The 24,739-nt window shown below is 42.7% G+C and overlaps 1 long non-coding RNA gene across 5 annotated transcripts in view; it reads right to left on the bottom strand.

Annotated features, from left to right (window-relative positions):
• The window catches only part of LOC111749362 (uncharacterized), a 336,945-nt gene that overhangs the window by 241,667 nt on the left and 70,539 nt on the right, over nucleotides 1–24,739 (bottom strand). For 4 of the 5 annotated variants that reach the window (XR_010319522.1, XR_010319524.1, XR_010319521.1 and 1 more), the window contains one exon: nucleotides 16,702–16,814. The exons of the other annotated variant lie outside the window; for it this stretch is intronic. This is a non-coding gene — a long non-coding RNA (uncharacterized LOC111749362). The remainder of the gene's footprint in view (nucleotides 1–16,701; nucleotides 16,815–24,739) is intronic. 5 annotated transcript variants of the gene reach the window in all.

Below are 24,739 nucleotides of genomic sequence, written 5' to 3'. Positions count from 1 at the left end.
TGAAATTGTCAACAACACACATGAAAAGGCATCAAAATGACAGCACTAAAAACTTATTTATCTATAATTACCCTGAATGTAAATGGACTAAATGCACCAATAAAAAGACAGTCACAGACTGGATAAAGAAACACGATCCATCTATATGCTGCCTACAAGAGACACACCTTAGACTTAGAGACACAAACAAACTAAAACTCAAAGGATGGAAAAAAGTATATCAAGCAAACAATAAGCAAAAAAGAAGAGGAGTAGCAATATTAATTTCTGACAAAATAGACTTTAGACTTAAATCCACCACAAAGGATAAAGAAGGACACGATATAATGATAAAAGGGACAATTGATCAGGAAGACATAACCATATTAAATATTTATGCACCCAATGACAGGGCTGCAAGATACATAAATCAAATTTTAACAGAATTGAAAAGCGAGATAGATACCTCCACAATTATAGTAGGAGACTTCAACACACCACTTTCAGAGAAGGACAGGACATCCAGTAAGAAGCTCAACAGAGACACAGAAGATCTAATTACAACAATCAACCAACTTGACCTCATTGACTTATACAGAACTCTCCACCCAACTGCTGCAAAATATACTTTTTTTTCTAGCGCACATGGAACATTCTCCAGAATAGACCACATATTAGGCCATAAAACAAACCTTTGCAGAGTCCAAAACATCGAAATATTACAAAGCATCTTCTCAGACCACAAGGCAATAAAACTAGAGATCAATAACAGAAAAACTAGGGAAAAGAAATCAAATACTTGGAAAATGAACAATACCCTCCTGAAAAAAGACTGGGTTATAGAAGACATCAAGGAGGGAATAAGGAAATTCATAGAAAGCAACGAGAATGAAAATACGTCCTATCAAAACCTCTGGGACACAGCAAAAGCAGTGCTCAGAGGCCAATTTATATCGATAAATGCACACATACAAAAAGAAGAAAGAGCCCAAATCAGAGAACTGTCCCTACAACTTGAACAAATAGAAACTGAGCAACAAAAGAATCCATCAGGCACCAGAAGAAAACAAATAATAAAAATTAGAGCTGAACTAAATGAATTAGAGAACAGAAAAACAATTGAAAGAATTAACAAAGCCAAAAGCTGGTTCTTTGAAAAAATTAACAAAATTGATAAACCATTGGCTAGACTGACTAAAGAAATACAGGAAAGGAAACAAATAACCCAAATAAGAAACGAGAAGGACCACATCACAACAGAGCCAACTGAAATTAAAAGAATAATATCAGATTATTATGAAAAATTGTACTCTAAGAAATTTGCAATCCTAGAAGAAATGGATGAATTCCTGGAAAAACACTACCTACCTAAACTAACACATTCAGAAGTAGAACAACTAAATAGACCCATAACAAAAAGAGATTGAAACGGTAATCAAAAAACTCCCAACAAAAAAAACCCCTGGCCCGGACGGCTTCACTGCAGAGTTCTACCAAACATCCAGAGAAGAGTTAACGCCACTACTACTAAAGGTATTTCAAAGCATAAAAAAAGATGGAATACTACCTAACTCATTCTATGAAGCCACCATATCCCTGATACCAAAACCAGGTAAAGACATCACAAAAAAAGAAAATAGATGCAAAAATCCTCAACAAAATTCGAGCCAATAGAATTCAACAACATATCAAAAAAATAATCCACCATGACCAAGTGGGATTTATACCAGGTATGCAAGGCTGCTTTAATATTAGAAAAACCATTAATGTAATCCACCATATATATAAAATAAAAGACAAAAACCACATGATCTTAGCAATTGATACAGAAAAGACATTTGACAAAGTCCAACACCCATTTATGATAAAAACGCTCAGCAAAATAGGAATTGAAGGAAAATTCCTCAACATAATAAAGGGCATCTATACAAAGCCAACAGCCAACATCACTCTAAATGGAGAGAGCCTGAAAGCATTTCCCTTGAGAACGAGAACCAGACAAGGACGCCCTTTATCACCGCTCTTATTCAAAATTGTGCTAGAGGTCCTAGCCATCGACATCATGAGCTCTTTGTGCTGCCACAGATCACCCCGCTCACAACTGTGCCAGTCCCAATGGAACCTGGACCGTCATTCTTAACCTGGCACAGAATCAGGAATAAGGACAGAGCTCTCTGTGATATTATAATGCATTCCCTTGTAAAGTCACACTCAATCGTTGGTTCACATGAACAAAACCCACTATAAAAAATTTTAACTACACTCTCTAAGACAGTAATCCCCAAAATGACAACATTTATATGGAATTTATTTTTAGACTAATAAGCCAAGTTATTTTCTTTGTCAGAACTAGAATATTACAAACCCAGCTGTTGAACAGCAATGGTCACAGATGTCAAAACGTCTTTCAACATTTAGACAGTCACCTAGCCGTTATTCTCGTGGGATCCATGAGTGCCTGAGAGAATCACACTTGACGGATGCAAAAAATAGGATATCCACATGGTAAATACAACTCCCCATGTCCCAATCATCTAGTCTAGCAACTTCCCTACTATTCTATACTGAGATGTAGCCCATCATCTAGGGATGATAGCTACTACAGAACCTATCATAGTCCATTCTTTTCTTGGAGTTTGGTCCATACACAGACCATCAGCTAGGTTGTGAGAGCAAGAAGGGAGAGCAGGAGCAGAAAGACACCAGAAGAGAAGCCAAAATGGAAATGCTGAGTCATGTTAATGGCCAAGAAGTAGAGTACGAATGAGCAGCCAATGTTAGAGCAGACACACCCTGGAGTGGCACCAGACCAGGAACTATCTTCCTGCTCATGAGTTAGGTCCCTCCGTGGCAGAAACAGAGGCCTCTGTTGACCTTCACCCTCCAGGGCCAAATCTTGCAGTAGCAAAATGCAATTCTTCTAGTCTAACAGAATAAAAGTAGTTCCCAACATCAGTTCCAGCACTGCAAGAAGTGCCTGTTTGGGGTCAGCTGTGTCAGAAATTAATGAGCCAGCCCCTCGGAGCACCCGCACCTTCACCAACTCTAATCACTTCTCCCTTCCAAAAAAGACACCAAGCTCATCTCTTTAGCTACCAGTGATTCTCAATCACAGGCATTTGGAAATGTGTATTGTGGGTGGGGTGGATATCTTTGCTTGACACGATGACTTGGTTAGGCTGGAGTAACACGGGCATCGAGTGACCAGGGATGCTAAATGTTCCTAAATGGGCAAGGACAGTCCCATACAATGATAAATCACTCCAAAACACTCTCCTTGAGAAACACTGGACCCCCTCCAACGTTCTGGGCACACAGAAAAGGGTAAGAAACGCAAATTAAAGAGAGGACGGCAGTAAGAGAATAAGCAACATCCTCCGTAAGAAGTGAACCAGTCAAGTTAAGACTGTCCAAAGATCAATGTGAGCCCCTATGCACCTCCTTCCCTCACGTCCAGCAATAATGCTAAAGACAAAAAAAGTTCTTACTCTCATACCCCCTCCCATGGGCCCAGCTAGCTTTCAGTTTCATCTTTGAAAAACTGTACATTTCCACATCTTTTCATTTGTTCCAATTAGGATAATTTCTTAGCAACTAAGAATAATTATTGCTGTTGTTGATAACAGCGATGCCAAAACCAAACTTATTACCATCAAGTCAATTCCAACTCAGAACAGCCTGACAGGACAGAGTAGACTGCCCCACAGGGTTTCCAAAGCTGTAATCTTTAGACAAGCAGACTGCCACATCTTTCTCCCACAGAGCAACTGCTGGGTTCGAACCACGACCTTTCGGTTAGCAGCTGAGCACTTAACCAATGCATCATCAGAGCTCCTTGATAATAGCAATAAAGTAACAACTGAAATTTTTTCCACGTTACTAAAGGGACTAATTACTAAATCTGTGCTGTAATATGTCTGTTGAAATTTTACCTTAGAGATTAATTCTTCAGAGGATAACTCTTCACAGATTAAGTTTGTCAATTAATATCCTCTTAGGAAACAGTTTTTTGAGCCACGCTGGGGAAACAGAAGGGGTGAATTTCTCTTGTCACCTCTTCCAGACTCTTTATAAAGCTCTAGGCAGTGCTGACAGAGACATCTGCACAAACAAGCTTTACCACCAATGGTCAGGGCATGGGGAGACCAAATGGAAAGAGACAGCTTAGCAGATCAAAGAGCAAATATTTTAGAGGCAGTGTGCTCAATTATGTGGGAGACAGACCCACGGCACTTTCTATACCAGGCAGATGCCACCACAAGGTAGAAAGTTCACCAGGATACAACTACAGACTGAAAGTCTCCCCAGAGTACAGAAGTCCAAAACTCAATTCTGTTTTCAACGACTTGACGTATTCACTTAACTAGAACATACCATCACTACAAGTGGGGGTTTCCAGCCTGTATGAGTCAAACAGGGGTCATTACAGGCTGAAACACTGCTGGCCAATAGAACTTTCTGTGATGATGAACACGCTCTACATCTGTGCTCTCCAATAAGGCAGCACTAAGCACATGTAGCTACTAAGCACTTGAAAGGTGGCTAGTTCAACTGAATAACTAAGTTTTTTTTTAATTGTAATTAATTTAAGCATAAATAGCCACCTGTGGCCTGTGGCTATTGTACTGGACAGCATAGTTAAAGGCTTAGACCACGGCCTGGGAAAATGATCCCAAAGTATATCACAAAACAGTCTTACTCATCCTCCGACTACCTGATAAAGCACTTCCTTAACCCTTGCCGTCCATACACATGCAGACACTACGCATAAAATTTCAGCATATCACGCATGACTAGACCAGCACTCTCAAATTTTAGCACACGTAAGAATCATGGAGGGCTTGTTAAAACACAGATTATTGAGCTCAAACCCCAAGTTTCTGATTCAGGAGGTCTGGGTTGAGCCCCTATCATTTACATCTCTGACAAGTTCCCAGGTAATGCTGATACTGCTAGGACCACACTCTGAGTAGTACTAAAATAAAAACTTCAACCATTCAAACACCAACTGTCATAGATTGAATTGTGTCCCCCTCAAAATGTAAGTCAACATGGCTAGGCCAGGATTCCCAGTATTGTATGACTGTCCACCACTTGGTCATCTCATGTAATTTCCTATGCATTGTAAATCCTACCTCTAGAATGTTAATGAGGTGGGATTGGTGGCAGTTATGTTAATGAGGCAGGAGTCAATCTACAAAATTAGTTTTTATTTTAAATCAATCTCTTTGAAGATGTAAAAGAGAGAAGTGAGGACAGACACATGGGGACCTCCTAACACCAAGAACACAGAACCAGGAGGGGAGCGCTTCCTTTGGACCCAAGGCCCCTGCACTGAGAAGCTTCTAGGATCGGAAGATTGCTGAAAAGGACCTCCCCCCAGAGCTCACACAGAGAAAGAGCCTTCCCCTGGAGCTAGCATCATGAATTTGGACTTCTAGCCTCCTAAACTGTGAGAGAACAAATTTCTCTTTGTTAAAGCCATCCATTTGTGGCATTTCTGTTACAGCAGCATTAGACGACTAAGACACCAACCTATCTACAAGAACAGCTTCTTTCACTGTCCCCTTTCTGCTACACAGAAATGTCCCTTTCTTCTAGTAAACACTTAACACCTCGGGACCAAGACGGCTGACTAGGTAGAAGCTACCTCGGATTCCTCTTGCAACAAAGACTCAGAAAAACAAGTGAATCGATCACATACATGACAATGTACGAACCCTGACCATCAAACACAAACCTAAAGAGTTGATCTGAGTGACAGAGACTCAGCCAGTGGAAGCAGGCTGCACACGGATGCAGCTAACCAGAGAACGAGAAATCATAGGGAAGTAGCAACTGTTTTCGGAGCCTGGAGCCACTATCCCAGTCAGAAAACCTTGGCGCCAGGCTTTGGACTGGGCGCAGGGGAGCTGAGCACGGCATCCTGAGACGGAACAAACACAGGAAACAGCACTAGCCCCCAGAAGTGACCTCGGGGGAAGCCCAGCCAGTGCACGCAGGCAGCGCAGCGACACGGCTGACAGGAGGAGAAGTCACCAGTAGGCAGTGACTGGTTTTGGAGCCTGAAGTGCGGCGTCCCAGCTGGGGAACCTTGGCGCCTGGCTTTGTACTGGGAGCGGAGGAACTGACCACGGCTTCTCAGACGGCACAAATCACGGGACACAGCCCTAGCCCCAAGAAGTGACCTCGAGGGAAGCCCAGCTAGTGCATGCAGGCAGAGCAGCAGTGCGGCTGACAGGAAGAGAAGTCACCAGTAGGCAGTGACTGGTTTTGGAGCCTGAAGTGCGGCGTCCCAGCCGGGGAACCTTGGAGCTGGGCTTTGGACTGGGAGCGGAGGAACTGACCATGCCTTCTGAGACGGCACTAGCACGGGACACGGGCCTGACCCTCGGGGGCAATCTCGATCCAGCCAGAGCACACAGGCTACACGCCCCTCAGGAATCTCAGAAAAAACAGTCATCACCAAGCAAGGTAAGTAACTTTGTCTATATTCCTGGGTGCTACTCTCTCCTATCTATCTGATCCCTCCCCTCCCCTTCCCAGGCGGCTTCATTAATATTGGAATTTTCTGCGCCAGAGAGTGAAGTACTCTGAGGTTTTTCTTTGTTTGTTTGTTTTTTGTCATTTCCTAACCCATTCTCCTGGCCTGAAAGAAGCAGCTACAAAAAACCCAGGGACCAAAAATCCTTCCCTGACTTCCCGAAATTGGACTGAAAATACAGAACCAACTCCAGCCAAGCATATGAGATCCACAGTCTTGGGCTTTCATCCCTACAGGCCACAAGGTGGCTATTATAATGCAAAGGCAATTCTGAGAGGGATCTGACTGTCATTGTTTTAGCGGATTACTGGAAAGATAAGTTTCCCAGGTCTGATATCTCTACCTATTAAACAGAGGCCTCACTGACCCACAACTGAAAACTGAGGGCTGAAGCTTCACCCAAACCACCTAGCCTCCTGCCATAGGAGTCTAAGGATAGTGACACCTACCAATCTGTAGAGGTACATGCATTGGGTGCCTAAGGTACATCTGCAGAGCCCACCCACCAAAGTGCTTTAGGAATAGAGCAAACCTACCTCACTGGCACCTGGGGGAACCCTGTCAGCATCCTGCCCCCACTGGAGTGTGACCCTCTGCTGCTATTAGAATCTGGTGCACACAACTATCACCACTACTCCTCTATTGAATAGGTGACAGTCTACACCACACACTTGGTGACCGAAAATCAGAATCTACCCAAGAATAGTGAATGGACTCTTAGGCTTATATACCTGGTAACAGCCCAAGCCAGCTAGTAATAGGACATAAGTGATTCAAAGGCTACAACAATCAAGACAGCACAATCTAGTAGCCCATCTACGTATATTGAAAGAAAACAAAACAAGATAAGACTCAGGGAGCAAATATAAAATAAATCATTACAATATCTTATAGATGGCTTGGAGACAGCAGTCAATATCAAATCACATGATTACCTCTACAACTCCCCAAATTAAAGAATCAAAATCTTGCCCAAATGAAGATACAATCCTGGAATTGCCAGATACAGAATATAAAAAACTAATTTACACAATGCTTCAAGACATCAGGGGTGACCTCAAAAATGAAATAAGGCAATCTACACAAAAAGCCAAGGAACACACTGATAAAGCAGTTGAAGAAATCAAAAAGATTATTCAAGAACATAGTGGAAACATTAATAAGCTGCAAGAATCCATAGAGAGACAGCATTCAGAAATCCAAAAGACTAACAGTAGAATTACAGAATAAGACACCTCAATAGGAAGTTAGAGGACCAGAATCGAGCAATTGGAATGCAGAGTGGGGGAGTTGGAGGATAAGGAAATGGACACGAATATAAAGAAAAATCACATAAAAGAATTAAAAAAAAATGAAGGAACCCTAAGAATCATGTGGGACTCTATCAAGAAGAATAACTTGCGTGTGATTAGAGTTCCAGAACAGGGAGGGATAACAGAAAACACAGAGAGAATAGTTGAAGATCTGTTGGCAGAAAACTTCCCTGACATCAAGGAAAACGAAAGGCTATCTATCCAAGATGCTCATCAAACTCCATTTAAGATTGATCCAAAAAGAAAATCACCAAGACGTATTATCATCAAACTTGCCAAAACCAAAGATAAAGGGAAAATTTTAAAAGCAGCCAGAGATAAAAGAAATGACTCCTAAAAAGGAGAATCAATAAGAATAAGTTCAGACTACTCAGCAGAAACCATACAGGCAAGAAGGCATTGGGATGACATATATAGAGCACTGAAGGAGAAAAACTGCCAGGCAAGGATCATATATTCAGCAAAACTCTCTCTCAAATATGAAGGTGAAATTAAAACATTTACAGATAAACACAAGCTTAGAGAATTTGCAAAAACCAAACCACAGCTACAAGAATATATATATACAAATATTAGAGGAAATTGTTTGGTCACAAAATCAATAATATCAGATACCAACACAACACAAGGTCACAGAACAGAACATCCTGATATCAACTCAAATAGAGAAATCACAAAAACAAATTAATATTAATTTTAAAAAGAAAAAAAATGCTCAAAACAGGGAATCATTGAAGTCATTATGTAAAAGATCACAATAATCAAGAAGAGGGACTAAATACAGGAGCCATAGAACTGCCATGTGGACAGGAAAACAAGGCGATATAGGACGATACAAGTTAGGTTTTTACTTAGAAAAATACGGGTAAATGTTAAGGGAACCACAAAGAGGTATAACAATTCCATAACTCAAAATAAAAACCAGGAAAAACATAACGACTCAAGCAACATAAATTCAACTACTATGATAACGAGGAACACAGATTTTACAAAGAAAAACATCTCAGCACAAAAAAGTAAGTGGAAAAGTGAAATTGTCAACAACACACACAAAGAGGCATCAAAATGACTGCAATAAACACATACTTATCTATAATTATAAAAAAAAATAATAAAATAAAATAATTATGCTGAATGTAAATGGACTAAATGCACCAATGAAGAGACAGAGAGTCTGAGACTGGATAAAGAAACACGATCCATCTATACGCTGCCTACAAGAAACATGCCTTAGACGTAGAGACACAAACAAACTAAAACTCAAAGGATGGAAAAAAATATATCAAGCAAACAACAAGCAAAAAAGAGCAGGAGTAGCAATATTAATCATCTGAAAAAATAGACTTTAAAGTTAAATCTACCACAAAGGATAAAGGATACTACATAATGATTAAAGGGACAATTGACCAGGAAGATAGAACCATATTAAACATTTATGCACCCAATGACAGAGCTGCAAGATACATAAAACAAACTTTAACAGAACTGAAAAGTGAGACAGACACCTCCACAATTATAGTAGGAGATTTCAACACACCACTTTCTGAGAAGGATAGGACTTCCCTTCAGTAAGAAGCTCAATAGACACACGGAAGACCTAATTGCTACAATCAACCAACTTGACCTCATAGACTTATACAGAACACTCCATCCAACAGCTGCAAAGTATACTTTTTTTTCTAGTGCACATGGAACTTTCTGTAGAATAGATCACATATTAGGGCATAAAACAAACCTTTGCAGAATCCAAAACACAGAAATATTACAAAGCATCTTCTCAGACTACAAGGTCATAAAAGTGGAAATCAATAACAGAAAAATCAGGGAAAAGAAATCAAATACTTGGAAACTGAACAATACCCTGCTCAAAAAAGACTGGCTTATAGAAAATATTAAGGAGGGAATAAAGAAATTCATAGAATGCAATGAGAATGAAAACACTTCCTATCAAAACCTCTGGGACACAGCAAAAGCAGGGCTCAGAGGTCAATTTATATCAATAAATGCACACATACATAAAGAAAAAACAGCCAAAATCAGAGAACTGTCCCTACAACTTGAACAAATAGAAAGTGAGCAACAAAAGAATCCATCACGCACAAGAAGAAAACAAATAATAAAAATTAGAGCTGAACTAAATGAAATAGAGAACAGAAAAACAATTGAAAGAATTAACAAAGCCAAAAGCTGGTTCTTTGAAAAAATTAACAAAATTGATCAACCACTGGCCAGACTGACTAAGGAAATACAGGAAAGGACACAAATAATCCGAATAAGAAACGAGATGGGTCACATCACAACACACGCAACTGAAATTAAAAGAATCATATCAGATTATTACGAAAAATTGTACTTTAACAAATTTGCAAACCTAGAAGAAATGGATGAATTCCTAGAAAAACACTACTTACTTAAACTAACACAATCAGAAGTAGAACAACTAAATAGACACATAATAAAAAAAAGAGTTTGAAACAGTAATCAAAAAACTCCCAATAAAAAAAAGCCCTGGCCCGGATGGCTTTACTGCAGAGTTCTACCAAACTTTCAGAGAAGAGTTAACACCACTACTACTAAAGGTATTTCAAAGCATAGAAAATGATGGAATACTGCCTAACTCATTCTATGAAGCCACCATATCCCTGATACCAAAACCAGGTAAACACATCACAAAAAAAGAAAGTTACAAACTTATATCCCTAATGAACATAGATGAAAAATCCTCAACAAAATTCTAGCCAATGGAATTCAAAAGCATATTAAAAAAATAATCCACCACGACCAAGTGGGATTTACACCAGGTATGAAAGGCTGGTTTAATATTAGAAAAACCATTAATGTAATTCACCATATAAATAAAACAAAAGACAAAAACCACATGATCTTATTAATTGATGCAGAAAAGGCATTTCACAAAGTCCAACACCCATTCGTGATAAAAACTCACAGCAAAACAGGAATTGAAGGAAAATTCCTCAACATAATAAAGGGCATCTAAAGAAAGTCAACAGCCAACATCACTCTAAATGGAGAGAGCCTGAAAGCATTTCCCTTGAAAACGGGAACCAGACAAGGATGCCCTTTATCACCGCTCTTATTCTACATTGTGCTAGAGGTCCTACCCAGAGCTATTAGGCTAGACAAAGAAATAAAGGGCATCCGGATTGGCAAGGAGGAAGTAAAATTACCTCTATTTGCACATGACATGATCTTATACACAGAAAACCCTAAGGAATCCTCCAGAAAACTACTGAAACTAATACAAGAGTTTGGCAGAGTCTCAGGTTATAAGATAAACATACAAAAATCACTTGGATTCCTCTACATCAACAAAAAGAACATCGAAGAGGAAATCACCAAATCAATACCATTCACAGTAGCCACCAAGAAGATAAAATACTTAGGAATAAATCTTACCAAAGATGTAAAAGACCTATACAAAGAAAACTACAAACTACTACTTCAAGAAACTAAAAAGGACCTACTTAAGTGGAAAATCATACCTTGCTCATGGATAGGAAGACTTAACATAGTAAAAATGTCTGTTCTACCAAAAGCCATCTATACTTCCGATCCAAATTGCAATGACCTTTTTTAATGTAATGGAGAAACAAATCACCACCTTCATATGGAAGGGAAAGAAGCCTCGGATAAGTAAAGCATTACTGAAAAAGAAGAAGAAAGTGGGAGGCCTCACTCTATCTGATTTTAGAACCTATTATACAGCCACACTAGTCAAAACAGCCTGGTACTGGTACAACAACAGGCACATAGACCAATGGAACAGAATTGAGAACCCAGATATAAATCCAGATATAAATCCAGATATAAATCCATCCACATATGAGCAGCTGATATTTGACAAAGGCCCAGTATCAGTTAATCGGGGAAAAGACAGTCTTTTTAACAAACGGTGCTGGCATAACTGGATATCCCTTTGCAAAAAAATGAAACAGGACCCACACCTCACACCATGCACAAAAACTAACTCCAAGTGGATCAAAGACCTAAACATAAAGACTAAAACGATAAAGATCATGGAAGAAAAAATAGGGACAACCTTAGGAGCCCTAATGCAAGGCATAAACAGAATACAAAACATTACCAAAAATGACGAAGAGAAACCAGATAACTGGGACCTCCTAAAAATCAAACACCTATGCTCATCGAAAGACTTCACCAAAAGAGTAAAAAGACCACCTACAGATTAGGAAAGAATTTAAAGCTATGACATCTCCGACCAGCGCCTGATCTCTAAAATCTGTATGATTCTGTTCAAACTCAACCACAAAAAGACAAACAACCCAAGCAAAAAGTGGGCAAAGGATATGAACACGCACTTCACTAAAGAAGGTGTTCAGGCAGCTAACAGATACATGAGAAAAATGCTCTCGATCATTAGCCATTAGAGAAATGCAAATTAAAACTATAATGAGATTCCATCTTACTCCAACAAGTCTGGCATTGATCCAAAAAACACAAAATGATAAATGTTGGAGGGGCTGCAGGGAGATTGGAACTCTTATACAGTGCTGGTGGGAATGTAAACTGGTACAGCCACTTTGGAAATCTATCTGGCATTTTCTTAAAAAGTTAGAAATAGAACTACCATACAACCCAGAAATCCCACTCCTCAGAAGAGGGAAATGACAGCCTTTACACAAACAGATATATGCACACCCATGTTTATTGCAGCTCTGTTTACAATAGCAAAAAGCTGGAAGCAACCAAGGTGTCCATCAACAGATGAATGGTTAAATAAATTATGGTATATTCACACAATGGGATACTACGCATCGATAAAGAACAGTGACGAATCTGTGAAACATTTCATAACATGGAGAAATCTGGAAGGCATTATGCTGAGTGAAATTAGTCAGATGCAAAAGGACAAATATTGTATAAGACCACTATTCTAAGATCTTGAGAAATAGTATAAACTGAGAAGAACACATTCTTTTCTGGTTACAAGAGGGGGGAGGGAGGGAGTATGGGACAGGGTTATTTACTGATTAGTTAACTGATTAGTTAGTAGATAAGAATTACTTTAGGTGAACGGAAGGACAATACTCAATACAGGGAAGGTCAGCTCAACTGGACTGGACCAAAAGCAAAGAAGTTTCCAGGATAAACTGAATGCTTCGAAGGTCAGTGGAGCAAAGGCGGGGGTTTGCGGACTATGGCTTAAGGGGACTTCTAAGTCAATTGGCAAAATAAATTCTATTATGAAAACATTCTGCATCCCACTTTGAAGTGTGGCATCTGGGGTCTTAAATGCTAACAAGCGGCCATCTAAGATGCATCAATTGGTCTCAACCCACGTGGATCAAAGGAGAACGAAAAACACCAAGGTCACACAATAACTATGAGCCCAAGAGACAGAAACGGCCACATGAACTAGAGACTTAGATCATCCTGAGACCAGAAGAACTGGATGGTGCCTGGCCAACCAATGACTGCCCTGACAGGGAGCACAACAGAGAACCCATGTGGGAGCAGAAGAACAGTGGGATGCAGACCCCAAATTCTCATAAAAAGACCAGACTTAATGGTCTGACTGAGACTAGAAGAATCTCGGCAGTCATGGTCCCCAAACCTTCTATTGGCCCAGGGCAGGAACCATTCCCGAAGATAACTCATCAGACATGGAAGGGACTGGACAATGGATTGGAGAGAGATGCTGATGAAGAGTGAGCTACTTGTATCAGGTGAAACTTGAGACTGGGTTGGCATCTCCTGTCTGGAGGGGAGATGGGAGGGTAGAGAGGGTTAGAAACTGGCAAAAAGGTCACGAAAGGCAAGACTGGAGGGAGGGAGCGGGCTGACTCATTAGGGGGAGAGTAAATGGGAGTATGTAGTAAGGTGTATATAGGTTTATGTGTGACAGACTGACTCGATTTGTAAACTTTCACTTAAAGCACAATAAAAATTATTAAAAAAAAAAAAACTTAACACCTAGTACTATAAATGCAGGGCAGACAGAAGATGAAAAAACAAGGCTACCTGTCTAAGACGGCTTCTCCACGTATTAGATCCAAGATTTGTCCACGTTTGTCATAAACTTTGCAAGTGTGTCTAACACTACAGAGACCAAAAACATAGCAAGGGTGAATGCTAGCCTTCCAGGATGGTTTACATCTAATTCCTGCACTGCCCGTCTTAGAGTCAAGTTGCTGCTTTCTATCAAAATAACGTAGATCACTCAGGTCTAGATCAGGATTACAGCCTTTTTCACCTTTTCAACACACAGTTCTGAAGAGTAATAAAAGAACACACGGATCATAGTCAAGCATTTATGAAAAGCCTATGTGAAGACAACGTTTTTCCATATTCCAAAAGAGAGGAGACAGAAACCTAAAGGCTCTAGAACGAAGAGACTTTTCCAAAAAGTTTGTGGTCTGCATTAATCACCTGCAACAACTCTTCTGGATCAGCAGTCATTTGAAAAGACACTTTGATTTGGGGGGTCACTTCTCTGTGTCCTCTGGTCCAATTATACATGAGTCACTTTCACATCACGAGATCGCCCCACCAAGTGCACTTTCCTGACTGCTCTTCTCAACAGCCTCCTTCCTGCCTCCTCCACCCTCCTCTTTCTTTCCTCTCCAAAAGAAAGCCTTCATCCAGAATACACTGTCACAATAAACTAGGACAGGATGCCTTCAAATAAACTCAGATGCCACTACTGTTTACCATTTCCCACACCACTAAGCCTTTACCCTTCTCCAAATTCCCACTGCCCCTCACTTACTGCCATCACAAAGATTAAGAGTGATCTTTGGGTCTTGGAAATGTGGGCAGATAGGTATTGTTTCTGAGCACTTACACATCCCCCTAGTTGCCACGCAGTTCTGTGCACATTACTTCCTTACACTGTGTCTACAGGTAGTGAAACTGAGGCACGATGAGGTTAAATCATTAAAATACAATCCCAGAGAAACTCAGAGCAAGAATAAAGTCCTATCTCCCACTGGAGTCACTCTCAACTGGGGCTCTTTTGGTGCCCCTCCCCGCTCATGCAGACATCTGCCATGTCTGGAGACATTTTTGATTGTCACAATTCGGGAGGGGGGCAGTGCTACTGGCATCCAGTGAGCAGAGGCCAGTGATGCTGCTAAACGTCCTACAACAACTCCCCCTTCCCCCCGCCCCCGCAACAAACAAGAACTGTCTGGATCAAAATGTCAACTGCATTGACCTAATCTCTAGGACTACGTTCTTTGGCCCCTAATTGATACTTAAAGAATGGCTTACTCTACAATTTTATCATTGTACAGCATTTACACATGCCAGTCAAGTGCTATTTCTGACATGTTATACTTTAAAAAAAACATAGTTTTTAGTTACTCTTAAAAAAATAATTTTTTTTTTTTTTTAAACAGATGATATAGGGAGCCATAGAGGAACATGAGTAGAGCTCACAAAGCCCAACTCTTTTTCTTTATTGAGAAAACCTGGCAAAGACCAGCTCCTTTCCTTAGCAACCTCCATCCCCTGAGCTGTGGTCTGCCTGTGCCTGGCTGCTCACCTGGATTCTTCAGTTGCTGACATGCTCTTGCAGCTGCCTTTTCTCTGCTTTGCTCATCCCCACACACATGCTTCACTCCACAGCAGTAATGATGTACACTGATGGAAATCTCCAGAGATCTACAGCCCCTACTTGTCTGTTTTGCTCAGTAAATTACATTCATTACCGAGCCATGTGAGGAACCTAAGGACATCAGCCTTTCTGGCTGCCCTCTGTCTGAGGCTGGGCAATGGGACATTATCTAGTAAGGGCTCCAAATTACTATCCTAAGCTCAAAACAACACTCCAACCAGTTTTTAAGCTGAATACAATTTTTCTTTTTTAATTTTTCACTCCCTGTCCCTCTTTCCTAACCATCCTTGGCTCTGCCTAGATTTCTATTAGTTGTAATTTTCTCTTCAAGGAGTCTGCTTTGAGTTCAAGCTGGAGAAGCTGGAGAGCTCAAAAAGAGATGTGGTATCTTTTCTACTCCTTCTTCCAAGACTTCGACCTGGACTCTCAGAAGGGTACACCAAACAGTGACTTCGTTCTTCTGGCCTCAAAACTCTTCAGCACAAATGAGAGCTCAAAGGCAGCCTTGGTCATAATGCTCCCAATGCCAATGCCTGATTCACTGTTGTTAGGTGCCATCAGATTCCCAGGTTTTTCTCCCAGCTGGTGCGTGGGTTTGAACTGCCAACCTTATGGTTAGCAGCCAAGTGCTTAACCTTTGCGCCACCAGAGCTCCTTGCCTGATTCACTAGGAACTGTAAATAGATGAGTAAATGGACATGTGACTGCCAGTGACAAAGGATAAAGTGGAACTTGCAGAACCATGTGCTTTGCTAATGCTATTATCCACCAAACCTGGAATCCTCAACTCTTTGGCAAGCTGTTTCCTTTCTAGAAAAGCTAATTAACAAAAGAACAGCTAAGGAAAGTGATCCACAGAGAAGGAGGATGGTGGTTGAGGGAATGTGAGCTGGCAGAGCTAACAACCTGATATGGTACAGGAAAAGGGCAATCAGACCTGGTTCCATTCTCGACAACACACCTCAGGAAGGCCCAACAACCCTTCCCTGGTTCTAGGAAAATCATGTCTCATGTAAATAAATCCCTTATGATGCCTGACATATTTCCACCCACATAATGAATTCCATCCTATCACCCAAAACCTAATGGTTTTCTCTTCACAATTATTCACTGGCATAGTGTCTATGAGTTGAATCAACAGAGGCTTTGGGAACCTTTCACAGGCAGGGTATTCCATTGCACTAATTCCAAGAGGCTGGAGAGACAAGAGTCCCTATGACCTGGCAAAGTCAGAGTAACAGTGGCAGCCACTGCCTTTGCCTTACCCTGAAGTAGGGAGTGTGACAGCCTTCAAACACATCTTCACAATCCATCAGCTCTGCTGCTTTTCACCACTCACTCACTTCTGCATGCTGGACCACGATCAATCAATCACCAACTGCCAGAGACAAAAAAAGGAATGAATGCTTTAGGCCAACAGACCCACGACTTCAATTACTAAGTCACTGCTCGAGTGTATTTGTTAAAGTTGGCTAAGTGCTGAAGAAATAGACCCAAACACAGATAATGGCTCAAGCTCAAAATAAAAGTTTACTTCTAGCTCCTGTACTGTCTGTCACTGAGGTGGGCCTCCTCCTCTAGGTCTGTAACTGAGGTGGGCCTCCTCAATGCAGTGATCCAGGGACCCAGGCTGACAAGTCTTGCCATCTCTGAAACAATTTCTAAGGTTGCTCTGGGGTGAGGCGGGGCCAAGATGGTGGAATAGTCAGATGCTTCCAGGACCCCTCTTACAACAAAGACCTGAAAAAACAAGTGAAATGGTTATATATATGACAAGGGAGGATCCCTGAACACCAAAGGCAAAGTTCAGAAGTCAGACTGAGTGGCAGGGGGACGGAGAGATGGGTCAGAAGCTGCAAGGAGTTGCTGGACCTGACTCGGCAGGAACCAGTGCCCCTCAGGCACAATCCCCCAGAGCAACTGCAGCAGGGCTGGTGGTGGCATTCAGGACGTGGTTTCCTCAGGGAGAGACAGCCAGCCGCACAGTCTACTCACACCTCCCAAACCACAGAAGAACAGCTCTCTCGGCAAAAGCTAAGTACTTGCGTTTATTTAACGTATCCCCAAGCCCGCAAGCCAGCTTCAGTGGCCATTGATTTCCCTGGGCCTGAGATAGGTCCTGATGCACACCCTGAGCCATTCTCCCGGCCTTGGGGGAAAAGATAATCTGCCAGCTCCACTAACCTGGGGAGCTCAGGACAGAAGCGGCTCCTGTCCAGGCACAAATGGTCTGTGAACTTTGAATACCTTTAACCCCTGCATGGAGCTGTGTGGGCCCATTTCAGATTAGGCCCTTGTTGGTAGACCGCAACGGTGCATCTGCTTGAGATCTGACTTTAACAGTCTCAGCTGTGTGGTGGAGAGGTGGGTTTTTGATGTTTGACAACTCTTTGACTCTTAAACAGGGTCCTAATCTACCTACATCAGGGGCCTGAGGACTGGTGGCTCCACCCATGTCACCTAGCCACCCACGACAGGGGTCCAAGGGTAAGTCATTCCTACCAGTCCTTACAACCAAAAGCATTCGGTGCCCGTGGTCCAGCTGCAGAACCCACCGAACTCTGCGTCCTAGGGAACAGGGACACACTTTCCTCACAGACACTCGGGGGATGGCTGGCAGCCCCCTGCCTTATTCAGAGCATGACCCCCTTCTGCAACCAGATACCTGTGCCTACACCAATCTCCCCTTCCCCTCAAAGACCAAGGTTGTTCTGGGGACTTCACTCCTTTCAAGCCAGCTAGAAGTGGAAAACACAATGGAGGAGCTGCATGGGAGTTATCTTGTTGAGTTTGTCTCTTTTCCCTAGAAATGGATCTCAGTACCTCCCACTTCCACTCACATTATGCGGGCTAGAGCTATCCACATGAACTGCTGGGCAGCTAGGAATCTCTGTTGTACAAGGCTGACTCCAGCCCAACCAGGAAGATAGCATTACATTTGTTGTTGTTGTTGTTAGGTGCCGTCAATTCTGACTCACAGAGACCCTGTGTACAACAGAATGAAACACTGCCTGGTCCTGTGCCATCCTCCCAATCATTGCTGTGTTTGAGCTCACTGTTTCAGTCAGTGTGTCAATCCATGTCATTGAGGGCTTTCCTCTTTTTTGGTGACCCTCTATTTTTCCAAGCATGATGTTCTTCAGGGGCTCGACCCTCCTGATCATATGTCCAAAGCATGTGAGATGAAGTTTTGCTATCCTCACTTCTAATGAGCATTCTGGCTACATCAGGTTTAGAGCAAGAAATTTGGGATAAGACACAAGCACAGTAACCTTGCCTTAGTTACTTAACAACTCTGAGTCTTGATTTCCCCATCTGTAAAATACCCTGTCTTCCTCTGAGGGTCATTGCTGTTATTGTTGTTAGGTACTGTTTGCATCCCTGCTTTCAATTCCTTGGGCCATATGCTTAGGATTGGAACTGCTGGCTCATATGATAGTTCTACGTTGAACTTTTTTGAGGAACCACCAAACTGTTTTCCACAGCGACTATGGCATTTTGCATTCCCACCAGTAATGAACGAGGGTTCCAATTTCTCCACATCCTTGCAAACACCTGTTATTTTCCTTTTTTTTTTTTATTATAGCCATTCTAGTGGGGGTGAGGTGGTATGTCTTTCTGGTTTTGATTTGCATCTCCCTAAATTTTTTTTTTTTTAAGGACTAACAATGTTGAGCTAGCACCAGCAGAATTTTGGAATTCGTCATCGGTAGTAAAAACAAGCTCATCAGTTCATTTGAAGAGAGACAGAAATAAACCTCCAATTAACTGAACATAGAATAGGAACTAAAAGAGGAAGCAGGTGACTGGCGTACTGGCACCAAAGGCAGTGTACTCTACCTGGGTCAGGGTCAAAGCTGAGGTCCTCATTATACACTGTAACCTCCCCTTCACTGGCAACAGCACCCATCTCCCTCAAACATCATGTCTACAAAATTCACCTCAAAGAACAGCCATCTAGTTATTTCAGAAAAGAGAATGGATGAATGAACCCTGGCTCGTGAGGTCAATAAAACCAATGTTCAAGTTTTGGGTTGTGAATACAATCTCAAAGGGACAGAATTTAAGAAAATCCATACTTATTAGAAAGTTCCAAGTTCTAGAAGAAACTGATTTCAGAATAACTTTGACCTGCCTTCTGTGCCAGCCCTGAAGTATACTGATTAATTAACCAACACTATTTTTACTAGTACTCTCACGCCTACCTTCAAGGTTTATAATTACTGGATATTGATCAGGTTTAAAAGTCACATGTATGTTTCCAGAATCCCACCCATGTGTGTAGACTAGGTTTACATGCAACGAATTAGAAACTATGAAGTTATGGGGAATTTTAATTGAATCATGATTTCAACTTCAGGTTCAATTACCCAATTTATGCAACCCAAAATTCAAAACCTGTATTATGATGCTTAATTGTTAGGTTACATCCCGCCTTCTCCCCCACTACACACGCAAACACACACACACACACACACCCCTAGCAAAGTAACCACAACCATCCCTCAGTCTCCACAAAACCCATTATTTCAACCTTACGTAAACAATTTGGCTTTCACAACTATTTTCTTTGAGCTTCTCTTTGACTGAGATCTCACAAAGCCTCTCAAGATCCTGTAGACTAGAGGCTACACACTGCTAGTTTGCCAGCTCCATTATTTCACCTCCTCCAGGAATTCCCAGAGACAGCAGTGCCACCTGCTGGTAGGGAAGGCACAATCTGCTTTCTGGAAGCCCATGGGTGACAGGAATGGCAGCCTAGATTTCTGTCTTTGGGAGCCTTTCTTTTCTAGAGCACATCATAAGCATAAGCTACCATCTGAGATGTGTAACCTCCACAGGAGCCTCCACTGTGACCGGCAGGTTGTCTGGAAGCCATGTAAAGCAAAGCCAGGCTGGCCAACGATGAGGCACTTCTGCCTGGAAATGCCTCCTCAATCTTGCAAATGCAAGAGCCTCACTGAATTCAACATTTCCTGGCTCTCCTTTTCCCCCACTGCTTCAGTATCAGATAACAGCACTCTCAGCCCCCACCTGTAGCTGTGCTATCTAGCTCTACCTTACATCCTAAGGAAGGTGCTCAGACCCCTCCCAATGTGAAGGCTCTTACAGGTACACAATGTGACACAGATCCTTCTCAAGGGATACTACTGCTTAGGCATGCAAGTCAGACTCTAATCTTTCATTCACTCTCCATCCTCCCCGCGCCTAACCCAAGGGACAGAAAGGACAGGAAGGAAATGATTTTGTTATTGTTTTGAAAGTAACACTAGTGAGCTTTCATTGATTCAGAGAGTAAACCCTTGTGCTATAGGTCACTGATACATGCTGCGTCCATCAAGATGCACTCAGCCTGCCGATCTTCCTGGTTTCCCTTGCTTAACCTGTGGCACTAGTTTTTTTTTTAACCTGATCAGTGTTTTTCAACCTTTTCACAGCCCCTTCCACAGGTGAACGTAAGAACTGCACGCCCTTTGTGTAGTTTTCACAGGCAGTCCCCAGTTACAAACGTCCCACTAACACGCAACCTGTAGTTACAAACCAATCCCCATAAAGCCTATTTATATTAAAAATTTGAGGTATATACAATGGCTCGTAATAATAAACAGGTGCTACTTTGCAAAGAGCATTAAAACACTCTTATTATCACCATATTATCAGTTAAAGATATTTTAGTGTATCTGGAAATGAGTCTTTAATGCTTTTTATGTCTACAAAAGGAACACTACGTGCTAAGACAAACATTTGGTTAACTAACATTAGATACAAACCGTACCTAACTGTTCCGGCTTATGTACAAATTCAACTTAAAGACAGATTTAGGAACGGAGCTCCTTCTTAATCCGGGGACTGCCTGCATGACAAAAATGACATTTTTTTTTTTTTTTAGATCTCAAAGCATATACTTTTTCAAGTTATACCACCTCTCTCAACCTTCAGAATTCCTTCCCTCACCATCACCAATACCAACTTAAAAATTTTAGACAAAATTTTAAATTACCAATAATTTGCTTTGTGTTCCAAACTATTAGCCAACAACCTATATTTCACTTTACTAGGGACAGTTGTTCCCAGCGAGCTTGAGCTTCGCAGCAACTTCTTTTACTTCCATTCACCTCAGAGTTCTCATCTCTTTAACAGATCCAAGTGCTCCCTCTTCAATTTTTTTTTTAACTTGCCAAGCTAATTGATTGCCTATCAAGTATAGACATTTTGCCAGTATGCAAGGGTGGATTAGCCAGTAAGCAAGGTGTACAACAGGGTTAATTGTGTTTACTCACTAATCAGTAGTGAACAATTTCACGGGGGTTTCATCACACCTTTGATGTGGTGAAAAACAGGGAAAATTCTGACTACAGATTAGTAGGTAGGCACAAGTAAACCCGTGTGTACCTTGCTCATTGGATAAACCATCGCTGGAGTATGTCTTACATGTTTGAAAATCATAGTGTTTCCTAAAGAAACAAATTTGTAGGGAGAAGAGGAATAAAAGGGCTTGGAAAAGGTATCAGGGTGTCTCCAAGGAATCATGTAAATAAAGATCTTTGTCAGTCTCATGCCAGAATAAATTCTAAGTGGATTACATTCAAACTCCAGAATACAGTAAAATTAACACTAGTTAACCACTGGAAAACTGAAGGGACTTTTTATGTTTCACTGTAAGGATGTACACTATGCCCTTCCTATTGCAGGTCTGCAGAAATGGAGAAGAGAGGTGGGGGATACCCTGCAGTTTTAATCTGCTCTGAAACTCCTGCACGCACCTCCCCTTTTCAAAGCGTGGTTTACAGGAGATAATCCCTCCCCGCACATCCCTCTTCTGCCAGCCAAATGGTCGTCTTCAAACACACACTTTTCAAAGAACTGAGGAAGTCTGAAGAGGCTTAATTTAGACCCTGCCTTCCTCACCCTACAGCCCAGTAACATGCAGAAGATAACTAATTTCCCTCTTGAACAGCCCCAGAAAAGCCTCGGTTTACAGCGACCCCCCCCCCACCCCCACACACACACAAAATCCTGTCTTCTTGAACAAGAATCTCAGTGTGCTGATCTGGTCTGCCCTTCACTGCAGGCATTTCCTTCCTCACAATTTACCAGTCACTAGTTAAGCGTCTCATTTAGACCTGCTCCGCCAGCGCCCAGCTACTTAGAACATTTTTACCTTTGTAATGAATCTCTGGGTCCCTTCAGCCCACTCAGAGTGCCCACCTGCGGGGAACCTGGGCCCTGCAGCCCACTCAGAGCGCCCAACTGCGGGGAACCTGGGCCCTGCACCCCACTCAGAACGCCCGACTGCGGGGAACCTGGGCCCTTCAGCCCCCTCAGAGCACCCGACTGCGGGGAACCTCGGCCCTTCAGCCCTCTCAGAGCACCCAACTGCGGGGAACCTGGGCCCTTCAGCCCACTCAGAGCGTCCAACTGCGTTGAAACTGGGCCCTGCAGCCCACTCAGAGCGCCCACCTGCGGGGAACCTGGGCCGAGGACTCGCCTGCAGGTCAAGCGACCAGAGAAGCTTCTCCAGGCGGCACTCGGGCTCGGTCTCCGGGTCACGCCGCCCCCACCCCGCCCGCACCAGGGAAGAGGGTCTGCGTCCACCTCAGAATCGGGGATCCCGGGGTGGGGGAGGGGCGTGTGAATCCCCGCCCGCCCCACCCCGCCCATCCCGCTCGCCCCGCCCCGCCCTGCCTATCCCGATCGCGCAGACCCCGCGAACGTGCGATGGGACCAGCAGCTCCGCGGCGTCGCTCACCTCGGAAGAAACGCTCCGGCTTCCTCGGACGCTCCGGGGAAAAAAAACAAAACAAACAAACAAAAAAAACCCTGCCGCTCTTTCAACTTTTGAGACCTCTTCCTCCAGTGATGCAGAGCATTCCAGTGACTGACTAAGCAGGGGGTGTCCTGCTGAGGCTCATAGTTTGGGCACCGGCTGAGGGAAAAAACCCGCTAAGGAAACCCACTGCTGTGGTGTCAATTTGGACTCATAGAACCCTACAGGACAGAGAAGAACTGCCCCATAGGGTTTCCAAGGCGGTAAATCTTTAGGGAAGCAGACCGCTTTGTCCCAGGAGCAGCTGGTGGATTGGAACCCCTGACCTTTCACCGCTGTGCTGTGTTTAATTCCCACACCAACCACCCACCCTTAGGCTAAGGCACAACAACCTATGCCAACTTGGGGTTGGGGTATGGAAAGTAGAAATGGCGACTGTATGACCCTTGGAAATAACAGGACTGTGTTCTGAAATATTGGGCATGTGTTTCTGAGTGGCAGCTGGGCCAGACTCTGGCATAAAGTCCCCCCTACTTTATGTAATTTACAGTCTGTCATACAACTACAAGGGCAAGTTCAGGAAGGGCACTTGGAGTATAGGAAAAACATGCAGGGACCTGATGCTTGCAGTGTAAGCTAGAGTGATTGTACACTAACCTGCCTTAAAACCCACTGCCGTCGAGTCGATTCCGATTCATAGCGACCCTATAGGACAGGGTAGGACTGCCCTGTGGAGTTTCCAAGGAGCGCCTGGTGGATTCGAACTGCTGGCATTCTGGTTAGCAGCCATAGCAAACCTGCCTTAGAAGTCTTAAAAATTTTCCCAGATGCTCTTCTGTAATTCCAGAGTCAGGACGTCAAGAAGCCCATTGCCACCGCCATCTCTCACACTTGACCTGAACTTAGTGTACAGACTGGCCATCTAGAAGCTTTGTGGTTCAGCATAGCCAAGCTCTTATTACCCAGTGTTGTACTGATGTGGCTCAAGAGTCTAAGTGCTAAATTCTCTAAAGCCTTCAGACCAGGTGGTGTGATATTCCACCACATTGCTTCAAGCAGTTCTCTCTCACTATTCATCAAGGGGACTAAACTGCCACTTAGAGAGAACTTCATCCTTGTCAGTGTGTCTTAGTGCTAGAAGTGAAGCCCAGTGAGTAACCTTGGACATTGTTCATCACATTGCTCAGTACCAGGCCAGGCATAGCACAAAATTCAGAGTTTCTGGGAGCACATTAAATCAAGTATAGCACCAGTTCTGGTTACAGCAGGAATAAACAGATGTCCAAGCAAGAAAAACACATTTGAAGTCTCAAAGAAAATCTCCTTTGCTGTCTTCTAAGGTCGCTATGAGTTGGAATCAACTCAATGGCAATGGGTTTGATTTTGGGTTTATCGTTAAATCAGTGGTTCTCACGCGTGGCTGTACAGTAAAGGTTTTCAAGGGTATAGATTTTGGGCCCCTGTGCCCAGAGATTCTGATTGGGGTGAGGCGTGGAACCTGCATAGCGATAGGTTTACAAAGCTCCGCAGGTGAT

Source organism: Loxodonta africana, chromosome 27 (assembly GCF_030014295.1).
Source record: "Loxodonta africana isolate mLoxAfr1 chromosome 27, mLoxAfr1.hap2, whole genome shotgun sequence".
Classification (NCBI taxonomy): Eukaryota; Metazoa; Chordata; class Mammalia; order Proboscidea; family Elephantidae; genus Loxodonta; species Loxodonta africana.
Note: the sequence above shows the minus strand (reverse complement) of the source record. Positions and strands in the feature narration are given on the sequence as shown.